Raw genomic sequence first — 13517 nt, 5'->3', positions numbered from 1 at the left:
GTACCTCACTTTAGACCTACAGGCTCTAAACTTAATTCCAACTTTAACCTGGAGAAAGAAATGGAAAAAATTCTCTGTAAGGAACAAGACTGTGTTGGCAGCAGAGTGGATTCAGTGATCTAATAGTTCTTTTTCCAGCTCTGATTTCTTTGCTACTATTAATAAAAAGGAAAGAAAAATGATGGACCACTCCAAACAAATTGTTACCATAAACCAACACCAAACATCAGAATTGGCCCTTTAAGAGTTGTGTGGAGAGAGGGAGAGGACTAATAACGTACCTTTCCGGGTCCTGGGCTATGTTTATCTCCCATATTTATTTAAAAGCAAATCAAAATACTTTTAAGCAAGTCGGCTGGTTCCAAAATTAGGAACAATTGAACAAAGAGGAATCTGCTAATTCCAGATGGAGTGCATATAGTCCCTTGGCACTTATTACTTACCAAATGTTTCAGAAAGCAAACACATGACCTAAAAGATTTCGTGAGTGCGGGGGTCCTCAAAAAGCTTTTAACAAGTCATGTCTTTCCAACTGTATTTACTTTGCCCACACACAAAACCCCACTTCGTTTTCCTTTCGTTTTTTGGGGTTTTTTTAAGGCAGACAATGCTGCCTTTAAAGACTATTTATGGATGATTCAGTTATCCCACAAGGGCAGGAGCTCCAAAGGTGTCTCCTTTGAAAGGCTTCAGCTGTGGAGCATCTGCTGTCTGAGAGGGCCACCTTCCCTGGCAGGCGCAGGTGTTTTCTAAAGTGGGATCGTCCTGCCCAGCGCTGCAGGAAATGGGCACCCACAGATGGTTTCTAATCTCAAAGAGATGCAAGATATGCAAGATATTTCACTGTTGTGGTTTTTTTTTCTTTTAAATCTTGCTCCTTTGCACACCAAAGTTGTCCTCCAGCATCCTGCGAGGGAGTGCCAAGCCGCCGTCATGACACATCTCCAGGCAAATTAATTGAGATTTTTTTTTTTTGTATGCATTTCATATTCGTTACTGAGGTGTTTAAAATTAATTTCATAGGAAAATGAGTCTAATGAATGCAACTTGGAATTTTTTAGGGAGTATTATATTCCATTATTATAATTGTTTCCTCCCCTAATTAAATACTTCGGGGGAAGAATAAAGTAGAAATTCTTGATTTTTGAGGCAGTTAGATGAAAGTCAGTGATTTTTCAGCTGCTCTCCCACCCTAGGAGCACAGAGGCAGCAGTGATATTGCCGTTTGTGCCTTTCCCAAGCCTCTGGAGACATCAGCACATAGGTCCTTGTAGGCAAAAATCCCACCTGGGTGACGGCTTTGGGAGATCTTCACTTAAGCCTTTCAGTCTGAGAGGGTGAACAGGTTTCACTTCTGTTCTAGGTGACAATTTTCGTAACACAGACTACAAAACTTCAAGATTTCTGCTGTTCATAATTTTCTGCTGGAGGCATGAGCTCGGTCCTGCAAGAGGGGCAAAATCAAAGACAGAAGAGAAAAATATTTAATACACTTTTAATTCTCAATTGAGGTAATTTCTTTTTCTATTCTTGCTTTCAACATGTTTTTTCTATGCATTCTAACATGTGTTTTCTTAAAATCAATCCCCTTCCATTTTTCTCAAAGGAAAAAGAATCTAAGGGCAGTGAGCTGTGACTAAGAGACTGAAAAGAGAAATAACTTTTCGTGACAGTATAAACAGGTAAATGTAATTTAGTCTTGAGTTTTCAATGAGTTATACCTCTTCCCTTTAAGCTTTTTAATCTTTTACTTTTTTTCCCTCTAGCTCTTATTTTAATAACCTTCCTTCCAGTTACGCTGCAACCCTTTCCTTTGGGCTTCTATGGTTGTCATTTTTCCATAGCCACCGACTCAGCTCAGAAAGAAACTGAGGGCAAACATTGCTATTTCGATTTGAGTATCTACAAGGTGAAATTTATCTGCTGACAAAGCCTCTCTTTGTTCAGTAACTCTTCTCTAACTGTGTGCAGTGTGATACTCCCTAAAGTTTTCCTACTGTCGGCATTTCCCTGCAAATCCTTAAGCTGCACCAGCAAACCCAGCCGAACACGTTATTTTACATTTTTAACTGAAATGCTTTTTGTTTTTATTTTAATGAATCCCCTAACTCCAAATTTAATTAAACTCATGTTTTTTAATTAATTACCAACAAATGCAAATAAGGCAAACTACACAAACATGTATTCACCATTCCCTGATAGATACGTGGGTGGGTTATTTTAATCCTGAAGTGTCAGGATTTAAAAATCCTAAAGTCTTGAGGGTTACAACCCAAAAATTCTTTTCATTTTGGGCTTTATGAGAATATCTTAGTAGTGTATGACAGGGAGCTCGTCTGCTTAAAGGAGCAGAGAGCAAACTGCAGGTTCTTTAGCATTACCCGTGTTATTCTTGCTCATCAACGGTGACATTCAGCAGATTTAGGCCTGTGCGTGCATTATTACATGCAAAAAGTAGAATACAATAATTTCATAGAATCCCAGTTATGTTCAACTTCCCTAAATGCTGACAAATGTGGATTCATGGAATGCTCTCTCCGGTTATTTAAGTGCAGCTAAACCAGAAATTCTAAATGAAACACGTAAGAGTTCAAGCATCAAACTCAAATGCTCTGAAGCCCAGGAACCCCAAATTTAAGGCATGTAATATAATCATGCTTAAAAATTAGAAACTCTCTCCTGTGCGGACAATACACAGTTGAATTATTTTTTTAACTATGTAAATATTATTCTCAGGAGCAAATATTTCAAGATCTCATGAAATATTACTCTGAAGGGTTGCTTAGAAATTTCTTAGCTTCTCTGATCACTTTTTTCAACCTAAACCCTGCAAAAGCAGCCTGTCCCTGATATGTGGGATTATTTAAATCATTAAAGCAAGCAGGAATATTTGTTTCTGCTCCCTGCCTAAGCTTGACATGGATGAATTTGGCTGCGTCCACATGTCTAGTTCAGCTCAATCTCACAGTCCCAGGATGACCTGAATCCACACACTGAGATCTCGAGTTTGCTTAAAGCCTGAGCACAGTGCTTGAGCTCTGGCCCTCCTGGATCCCAGCCCAGAGTGCTGGCCCTCTACACCCTGGACACAAAATGAAGCCAGCACTGGAGTGCTCAGAAAGTTCCCTGGATGCTGTATTTTCCCATCAGTCAGCAGGTAAGAGCTGTTTTTCCTACTTGGCAAAGGTCTTTCTTATTTGCAGCAGCACTACACACCTATGGAAAACACATTCTGCAAGTGTTTGCAAGCATTCTTGTTTCCACTTCTCTTTATAGTCCCTTTTAGACTATATTTGGAGTTTTATGCATCTGTATATTTATATATTTTATATATTTTCATAAACTTCGGGTTTTTTATACACATACACAACTCTCTGTGTACACATCCATAGAACCTCTTCTACTTCTCCCCATCCAAAAAAGCAGACAGATTTCTCCATTGTTTACCGTGGACTGGAAAGAAGAGATCAAAGGACCGACACTAAACCACCTATATCTCCGTAAAGTGTTTTTCCGCCCCAAAAGATGCAAAATGTGAACACACAAATCTGTGGTGCCTCTTTTCCCACAAAAAGGACAAATCAACAATATAAAAGGGAAATTAACAGCTTTGAGACCTGCCCATATAGATAACTTCTGGGCTAGTGGGAGTTTTTCCAGCTCTCTGTCCCTCCACTTGCCCAAATGAAAAATGGGAACAAGCTGCCCCAAATGATCTTGTGCAAAAATTTAATTATGTTTAGCTTATCTAATTGATGTGTTTTGAGGAGCTTGGCTAAAAGATGTCATATGTGCAAGGCTATTTGTTGTGTTTAAAGATATTTGTGCTCCCATCCTTGGGAAAATTCCTCACGTTCCCTGTCCTGCTGCACTTAGAAATGATCCTATCTTGATTATGTTCCAGCTACCCAGTGTCAAAAATAATCAGGAATAGGCAAGATACAGCACAAGAGTGTTCTGCGGAAGGCTGTGAGACCAGTGGCTCCTCCTTCCCCTCCTTGTCCAGTCTAAACACATGCAATCCTTTGGAAATAATAAATAAATAATTAAACCAGCAGGGCAATGTCCACTCGTCTCCTGAACAGTTCCTGTAACACGATAGTCCATAGGCAGCCATGCAAGATTTATCATCAGAATTTCAAGGCTTGAGAAAGTCCTTAAAATATCCCACATCCTCCCAGACAGCTCTTCCCAAAAATTGAGGAAATAAAGATATTCCCTCTTTTGCTTTTTCCCCGGTTTCCTTCCAGCCCACAGGTCGGTGAGAGGCTCAGGGACCATCAAAACCATCTTCAGCAAGAAGGGGTTTTCCTCCCTTAAGAAATATTGTAAACAGAAGATTCCCATGTTTGAAAGGTCAGAGGAAAAAAACATAATGCACTCATGAAGAGACAACCTCATTAATCCTGTTGTTCTTGGCCCAGTCAATAGAAGAAACATAAATGCTGTCAACACTGCGCTGCTAGATAAAGGATAAAAAGTGGGAATGAAATGTTTTACTGCAAGGACTGCTCTTATGGTTTGAGAACATTTCTGGAAATAACCTGAGCTGAGAAAATGTTCCCTAGGAGGAATACATTCTGTGGGAAACTGTGTGGAAGATAAAGTTTGGTCAGTGACCTTCTCACTATCCTCTAATCACACAGCACACACTGCTCCAAAGAGAAAAAAAGGGATACTGTGAAGCTAGGGACACTTTACCTTCCCCACATTACATGAATTGAAGTGGAAAACACAAGAGCATCATAAATCTCTATTTCATGCTTTCAGATACTGTAGTGAAGTAATAATCCACTGTAACTCACCGGGAAAAAAAAATGTGACTTTTGGTTTAGGGCACTGCAATAACACCAACTGTGATACACCTTCAGTGAGCATAAAAACAAATGACTGGGAGTTGCTAAAAGGGGAACTTGCCTTTTCATCTGTGCAACATTAGAAATGGAGAAACAGCCTCACATTTCTCAACCAAAAGCAGGAATGACAGAGAGGGGGAAGGCGCCAGGCGAGACCTCTCCTGTGCAGGCAGCTCCCAGGGATGAGACAGAAAAGCTCAGTTTAAATACTCCCATGTTAACGCAGCAGCAGCAGCATTCAGATACTGTATCTGCACAGGCAGTGAGAGTAAATATTGGCTTATGTGGTTACTCCTGGGAAGATTAGGGAGACATCAAATACGGATGTCCCCAGCACTCCACACACAGGGAGGGTATTGGAAAATTCCCACCTTTAGATATTTGTGGGGAATATCGCTTTCCCCCTTATTTTTTATTTTTTATTTGTCCTTTGAAACCAGAATTACTGTAATTACTGTCTCTAAAAGGTGGTTATTTGAAGACTGGTGTTACACGCACGGAAATGTCAAAGCTTTTTTGGTTTCTGCAGCACGAATCTCGGGAATGCAGTGTGATCTTCCTGAAATGGCATTACTGGGGTAATGCCACAGCACAGAAGTTGGGTAAATATTTTCCTTGTGCTCATCAGTTGCTGGCTGTTGACAAATACACTACCTAGAGCAGTAATGCAGGGTAATGATGTCATTACTGGGGGATAAACATCGCAGCTGCCGTGCGTGCCTACAGTTCTTGCAAAATAGAGCTGAGGAGGGTGAATTAGTTTGTGTACTCCACATCTTTCAAATATTTCACTAATCACCATAGAAATAATTGCAGGAGCAATTGGTGAGCTAATTCAGACACAGGCGAATCTGAACTGCTCGAGTTCAAAATTACCCTTTTCTTTGAAGAATCCTTAAAGATAAAGAGAGTGGAGCGGACACAATGACATCTCTTTGTGTCTTCGTCCCTTGCTGGTTTCCAATGGGACATGAAACAGCGAGGGTGCAATAAGATAGTCTCTAATTTTCCTTCCATCCATCTGGAAGCAAGAGCTACCAGAAGTCTGACAAGACAGCCTGATCTCCAGCCAGATTTCTAGAAATGTTAAGAAGAGTTCCTTATTCAACAAGCACCTTCAAAACTACTTAACTACCAGAAAGAGAACCTCGGGTGTCTCATCAGCCACCACAATCACTCCTGGAAAAAGACCAAGAAGTGCCCTGCAGAATTCTCCTAACACCAAACCAGTGTATGTATGTTTGTAACCAAACCTACATACATCAAATGATAGAGATGTATCATCCATACACAAGATAATGCTGTAACTACAGATCAGGAATAAAACCTTTTGGAAAACCTTCAAGAGGTAGTCAGAAAGGAGCAGCATTGTAACAGATATTCTCTCGAGGGCCTCATTCAAAATAAACTTTTATATTTAAGCGTATTAATTTATGTATTAAGGAGATTCTTCCCTTTGCTTAGAGCTTTCCAAGTATAAACCAGGAACATCTCAGAGATTTGCAGAGGATGGAGGAGCATTTCCAGTGCTTTGGTCAGGTAGATACCAGCTGCAAAATGAGCTCAGGACCACACAGGACCTGCAGAGGCTTTGGGGGTGGTTTATGGCAATAGCAGAGAGTCACCAGCAGAATTTTCTTGCTCCATTTTGTGCAGTGTAACTTAATGGCATTATCGACATCTTCTGTGATATACATCCTGTGATCAGTGCAATTACTGCATGTCATCACCACTGTAAATTTACCCAGCCTGAAACCATTTTAAACTTAAACTGCATACTTAAGAACTACTATCCACCTCCTCTTTGTAAATTAGCTGTATGATTTATCTGTGGGAACCATTTCAAAAAGTATACATTCAGAAATACATATACCACATGATGTCTTTTCCATATGGCATCTCATAATTATTTTGCTGTGTGTGAACATGATGAAAACAGTTTCATAATTCTCTAAGGGTTAGGGTAAATTATTTCAATTAGACATATTTCAGAGCAAACATTACCTTAGGGTTTATTAATAATAGTACCTGAGAAGGAACAGCTGCCTTTTAAGCAGCGAGAGCTGTCAACTTCTCACTGCCCCCCTGTAGCACCCCTTTTGTGACTCTAAAAAAATGGTGGATTTTCTCATGCTTTACCTAAACAGAGAACTTGGCAGCAGAGACCTGGTTGTAATCCTCAGCAAGGGAGCTGGTGGGTGGATTTTTTTCTCTATAAACTCTTGTATAAACCGCACCAGTCTCCTGGTATTTATTTTGTGTAATGTTGGAAATCATACACAGATCCAACAGGCCATGTAAAGGAGTTTTGTAACTTCCTGAAACCCTTTCAGGCAAAATCTTTTCTCCAACAGCAGTCCCAGGTTGTCAGGATAATATCATCATTTTTTAAGGGCAAGGTTCCTCAACTATTTGTAATAGGATAGCTTTGAAAAGACAAAATGCGAATCTAAATTAGATCAGCTAATTATTAGGAATTGCTATTGGAATTATTAAAAAGAAAATTAGCTCCATTGTCAGATCACATGGACTGCTTTTGCAAGCACAGGGCTAACAGGCGGCTTGCCCTGTGGTTTTGTGTGCTGCGCTCCTCATTTAGCTGCTTTTATATATTAATGCTGTAAAATGATGTGCATTGATTTTGAATGATCAACTGTGTGGGGATACACCTCTGCTCAGCTCAGCCCACCTGCTTCGATGCTCCACAAAAGTGCTTCTCCTTCTTTGCAAGGAATACTTTAACTCACAAATCCCTGAGAATCCACGTAAACCCCAAAATCTGAAGGGGAAGTGTGCTGAGAGCCAGCCAAGGAACAGGCATGGAAAATCCCTGCCTCTCCTCACCCTCCACAGCATGCAGAGAGATGAGTAAATTGACCCTGAATGCACAGTCACTAAAGCTGGGTTGAAAAAAGGGACAGAGTTACATCTGTTAGCTGATAAATAATGCAGGTACAATCTCACAGAGGGCTGGTGTGACTGAACACTTGGTACAACCTGTGGGCTGGAGGAAAATTGTGTGGAGCTGCAGCTCTCAGTCGAAGAGTAGGAGGAGAGGGCATCAGCCCTCCCCCCAATCCTGCTTATCCCAGCCTCAAGCATGGAAGAGGGATGAAAGCACTCAATATGGCAAAAGCAAAAATGTAAACTGAAATACCTCTAGTAAGAGTTAAACTTACTGAGTTTTAAAATCAGTGTGTTGAGAAATCAATTCTCACCTTGGCTGGCAGCCTTTGATCCAGCAATGCTCGTGTGCCTGTGGGGAGTGGGATTCTCAGACATTTAGTTTATCAATTCCACCACGAATATATACACACACAAAAAAATAGCACAAAAAGAGAGAAAGAGGATGTATTTACATGCAGAACTGTAGGTATTACACACAGAATCACAGAATGGTTTGGATTGGAAGGGACATTAAAGACCATCCAGTCCCACCCCCTCCCACAGGTGAGGACACCTTCCACTAGACCAGGTTGCTCCAAGCCCAATCCAGCCTGGCCTTGAGCACATCCAGGGATGTGCAAACCCATGAAAGCCAATATCCAGGCTATCCAAAATGCTCAGTTATCACCTGGCCAAACATGACTCCTCTACGACACCATTATCATACTTTAATCTTTTTGTCTCAACCACAAGAGGAAAAAAGCATTTCCAAACAGAAAAGAAAAATTGATAGGTAAAATAGCATTCAAGCTATAAAATATTTCCTTTTGATTCAGGTCCTAGTATTTTTGCCTGGCTCAAGTTCAGGAAGCTCTATAACTTTGCTGAGTAATTTCCAAAGGCCCCTTGCCTGTGTCTTTGCTCAGGAGCACATTCAGCTTTGGAATTGCCACTTTAAATATGATAGAGGCCATTTGCTCCTCTGTCATCTCTGGTGCAGTGAAGTCTGTGGCTTTCTACAGAGATTTTTGCCTGTCCCTTCTCCAGCAGGTCCCAGCCCCACAAGGACCTTCCAGCCTGGGTGCTCCATACGCAAAGGTTCTGGGGCAGACTCTCTGTGTCCCGCTTCGGTGTGTAGAAACCCATAAGAAGTGAAGGAATGGGAACCCTAATCCTGAGATGTCTTTAATAAATTGAATAAACAAGCTTGTATCTAATGTTTGGACTTTGAAACTGTTATTTAATTTTGGGAAGGCTATATTCCCAATCATGGAAACTTCTAATCTCTTTCTCCATGTCATCCAAGGAGGGGACTGACCTCTGACCTTTGCTTTCCTCTCCACTTAATTCCTTTATTTGTTCTCCTTCACTCACTCCATAACCAGAAAATCTGTGTTACAGTTCAAATGCTATGCTATACTTTTCAAAATCCCACACTTTCCTGAGTTCAATTCTTTTTGGGCAGCTCTCCTGAAGCAATGAAGCTTTCACACTGGCCCTGTCTGCCAGACCTTTTCTTCCTTAACCATTTGCCAATTCATTGGCTTATTTCAATCTAATTTAATAGAGAGGTAGAAGCCCTGAAGATAATTAAATTCCTGTAACTTCTGCAAACATTGGCAGCTGGAGACAGGTAGGGGATTGAAAAGAGAGCCTCTGCCACAGCAAGAGCTGCAGTCATAGGTTTAGCTTGGATATTAGGAAAAATTTCTTCACCAAAAGGATTGTACAGGCCAGTGGTGGAGTCCCCATCCTCAGAGGGATTTAACAGCCACGTGGATGTGGCACTTGGGGACATGGCCTTGTGGTGGCAGGGCCAGGGAATGGTTGGGCTCAATCATCTTGGAGAGCTCTTCCAACCTAAGCCTTTCTAGAAGGCTCTACAGGAACACTTCTGCTGGCCTAGGCTCAGCCAAGAGACAAATGTGAGACACAGCACCTGGGGGGAAACTGAGGCACTATGGCAAAGGATGGCCGTATTCAGATCCATCATATCAAAAATGAAGGACACAAATACTGAATGCAGTGCCAATGAGAGTTCAGGAATTCTGCATCTCAGGGTACAATGTTAACTTTGCTCCTCCTTTCCACAAGGGCTGATTCTCAAGTCTTTGTTTCACCTAATTTCTACAGAAGTGTAGAAGAACTGATGTGTTACCTGATTCCCAGGGAGGAGAATCTTATTCCAGATTCAGTATCTGTGCATAAAATGTTGTCCTTAGCCTGTGGGTTTTGAATCTGAAAGCTAATGACAGCAGCACAGTGAATATTTATAGTTATTCGTCTTTACAACCACTTCTGGCATATGACAGGGCTTGTGCTACTCTCATACCTGTTCACAACATCATTGCATGAGTGACTTGGGTATAAACTTGTGCTCAACAGTTGCACAATATCCTTTATTGGCAATGGGTCTCAGCTGGGAGTCAGGAGACAGACTTCCATCTGTTAGTGAAAGGTTGTGGGACTGTGGAAACTTATTTTTTTCTTTTTCCTTCTCTGTCCTTTCTTTCCCTCCCACACTTTACCTTTTTCATTAGTTCGAGCTAAAAGTCCTTGAGCAGAAAGGCCTCTTTTTGCACCAGATGTTTGTATGAGCCTATCACATTGGGAGCATTTCTTAGTTCAGGTCCAGATGGGCTATTGCAAAGACGATAATAACAAGGCTAGCAAATACTGATGTTCTTATATCTGTATGACAACACCACCTTTGAAATGGGAACACTTGTCTGTATACGTTATGAGAAAACATTTTTACTTCCATATTTAGCTGTAACAGCCCCACTGAAGTGCAAACATAAGATCTTAAAAGTACCTCCATCAAAATTAATGGACAGCCTGACAGAGATCAAACTTGTTTTCTGCAAAGAGATTAATAATCTTGTGGCATCTGAGATTTTGCCATGCCTGTCTTGTTTCTGTTTCTCTTGCTCTGAGAGAAAGGCTGGACCTCGCCTGGATGTTGTCTACCACCAACGAGCCTGGCTCAAGACCCATCTATAAATTTCCTTTGCCTTTTGAAGACATGAAATTTTCCTTGACGAAGGTGATTATCAGGTATTAAAGGCTAATCTTATAATAAATTTGTGAATTAGTAAGCTTATTTCTTAACTAGTCAAAAGCAAATCCCTCTTGCTCGTACCTTGTTACGCAGGCATCGCGTGCTATCGTATCGCTGGAATTTAATCATTTGTCAGGGTAAAAAAATCCCAAGCAGAGATATTTGCTCACTGAAATGAGCCAGGGTGGCCAGGTTACTCCCCATAATGTGGGGTTTTTTCCAGATTTTTTTTAAAATTGAATCCCAAAGGGCTTTTATTTTGTGTCAATTCATACAATAAAGTTCTCTTTTATGAGACTGACTTTGCTCATGTGTTGTTAGCCCACTTAATTAAACTCTGAAATGCTTAATTCTTTCTGGGGCCCTAATTCTCTTCTATACAAACATTGCTGTGTGCCCTCAATGAGGGCAAGTCGGCGTAATTCGACACAAATTTCAAAGACCTCCCCAAAGCGTTTGTTTGTGCGTTGGGCGAAGGAGAGGGGAGGGAAAGAGTTGGATCCTGGCTTTGGAATTGCCCTGTTTAGAAGGTGAGAACCATCTGAAACACTTGGACCCACTTCTAATACCCCTGCAGTCTGGAAGCACAGCTTGACTCAGGTCCAGCTGTACCCAAAAGCAGGGATAAATTATGTATGTGAGGGGCTGCAACAGCCTTCACATTAAATATTGATCTGCTGGTGCTGTGCCACGCTGCGAGCCCGAGCATCTCCAGATCCACCTGTCTGCTCCACGGTGACGGCCGCTCCCCCAGGAGTGGCTCCGGCGCGGCACACAAAGCCTCTCGTCTGAAATAGGTGGGTCCAGAGCAAATTTCCTGAGCGTAATTTATCCCACACCCTTGCTAGCATAACAAGTGTTCCTCAGCCTCTGTGGATATGTATTCGAGAGGGAGCTGTCTGTCTACATTTGATTTTACATTTCCTTCAGCTGTTTCAGAGATCCATAAGCAAAACCTGGCGCCCGGGGACGTTCGAGAGGATGGTGAATTCATAAACAATAAATGGATTACAATCGGACATACCTTAACATTTTAATCTCTGGCAGATAGGGTTTGGATAAGAGCTTTTGGGTGGCTCTGTGCAATAAATTTATTCACCTGTGTACGTATTTTACTCGACCATATCTGAGCAGAAGGATTGCATGGGGGGTGAGGAAACAAAAAATCTCCTCCAAGGATGTCCATGTGCACTCTCCCACTGCTGGCCTGGCAGGCAGAGCTACCTTTCAGCCAGATGGAGCACTGGAGCACAGGCAACACCCTTTTCAAAGGAGGCACTGGGCACATCATCCAGCAAGACTAAGGAAAAACCTCTTACGCAGTTGCAGCACATTTTGACCTCAGCCTCCTGCAGTGGGGGCCATATCTTGGAAATGCACTGTAGTCTAGGAGACAGATCATGCCCTTGCAAGCCTTCCTTCCTGCATCTTTCCCACAGCCTCTGATATAAAATGGCCTTTTTTCAATCTGGAGGAATTTCTGAAGCCACAAATCACCTCTGACCTCTACGGGTGCTGCTGCACCAAGAGATTGGCAAACTGCACCCAATATGACCCAGGTTTCAGGCACCAAAAAAAAGATCCTTCCTGAGCTCTCCCTCCCATCCTGCAGCAGCTCTCCTACCTCCAGACGCAGGTCCTCGAGGTACATCAGAAGACTGGAAGCAGATGTCTTCTCCAGCCCACTTGCTTGTCTCATCCACTTGTCAATGTGCTCCTTGTAAAGGTGCTGACGTTTGTTTGAGACATCAAAACTGTAAGACTGAATCAGACCTGTGAAGTATACAAATAACTGTGAGTGTTAAGTAATTTCCCCAACATGAAGTGACTGTAAGCAGTTTTCCCAGCTTTCCAGCATTACATCCAAATTTCTAAGTTATAGTGAGTCATCAAAACCATTTCCAATTATTTTATTAGATGTTCCAAACAAGAATCTGACCAGCTTGACCATGTAAGAAAGCCTGGAAGAGTTAAAGTTGGGAATTTAATAGCCCACTTCAGTTAAACATTTCCCGTTAAGTCACGTGTTGAAGTTTTTCCACACCTGAGAACATAGAATCTCTTTGAAAATTACTTAGTAAAGGTTTAGTGTGGCATGCCCATTGACACGGTATTCCAACCAGATGGAAAACTCTTACAAGCTCAGCCTTTACTATATTTTCTGTTTTGTTTTATTTTTCCTAATTGCAACAAAGCCAAGAAGGCACAAAGTTGGAGAAAACAATGCAATAAAAAAATAGGAGAATCATTCCTTCTTATTATTTTCACAGGAAGATTTGGGTTTAACTCTTGGGAGGAGACTCAGCTCAAATGACATTTTCACACAACCAGTACATCCTCTCCTATCTGCTGCACCGAGCTGGGTTCAAAACAGCTGAATAGCAATAACTACCAGGCCAGTTGTGGATCTGACATTCAGAATTAAGCAGATGGCAAGCACAAAAATACAGTCTGGGTTAAATACTGACCACATTTGCCAGAAGCACAGACAGAGAAAGCCCAGCCACATCCAGATCATAGGCAGAGCACATCCAGATCTACCAAAACAGTAAGAGCAGAATTCAGTATAAATTATTCTGTGCTAATAGTACATGGACATCTGACAGTATTTTTCTTTTTATGCTCTTCCTTTTTTTTTTTTTCCCCCTTCAAAAGGATGGAATTTCACTCTGTACTGGACACCTTGGCCAAGAGCTTTTTCCCAAATGGATGCA

General features: G+C 41.6%; 1 long non-coding RNA gene across 1 annotated transcript in view; it reads right to left on the bottom strand.

The window, feature by feature from the left end:
• The window catches only part of LOC116446630, a 146499-nt gene that overhangs the window by 19185 nt on the left and 113797 nt on the right, over nt 1–13517 (bottom strand). Inside the window, exons 15-18 of the long non-coding RNA XR_004241293.1 lie at nt 13272–13340; nt 12428–12576; nt 9901–9987; nt 8075–8112 (exon numbers count right to left, since the gene is read on the bottom strand). This is a non-coding gene — a long non-coding RNA (uncharacterized LOC116446630). The remainder of the gene's footprint in view (nt 1–8074; nt 8113–9900; nt 9988–12427; nt 12577–13271; nt 13341–13517) is intronic.

Source organism: Corvus moneduloides, chromosome 7 (genome assembly GCF_009650955.1).
Source record: "Corvus moneduloides isolate bCorMon1 chromosome 7, bCorMon1.pri, whole genome shotgun sequence".
Taxonomy (NCBI): Eukaryota; Metazoa; Chordata; class Aves; order Passeriformes; family Corvidae; genus Corvus; species Corvus moneduloides.
The sequence above is the reverse complement of the archived record's forward strand: the minus strand, read 5'-3'. Positions and strand labels throughout refer to the sequence as shown.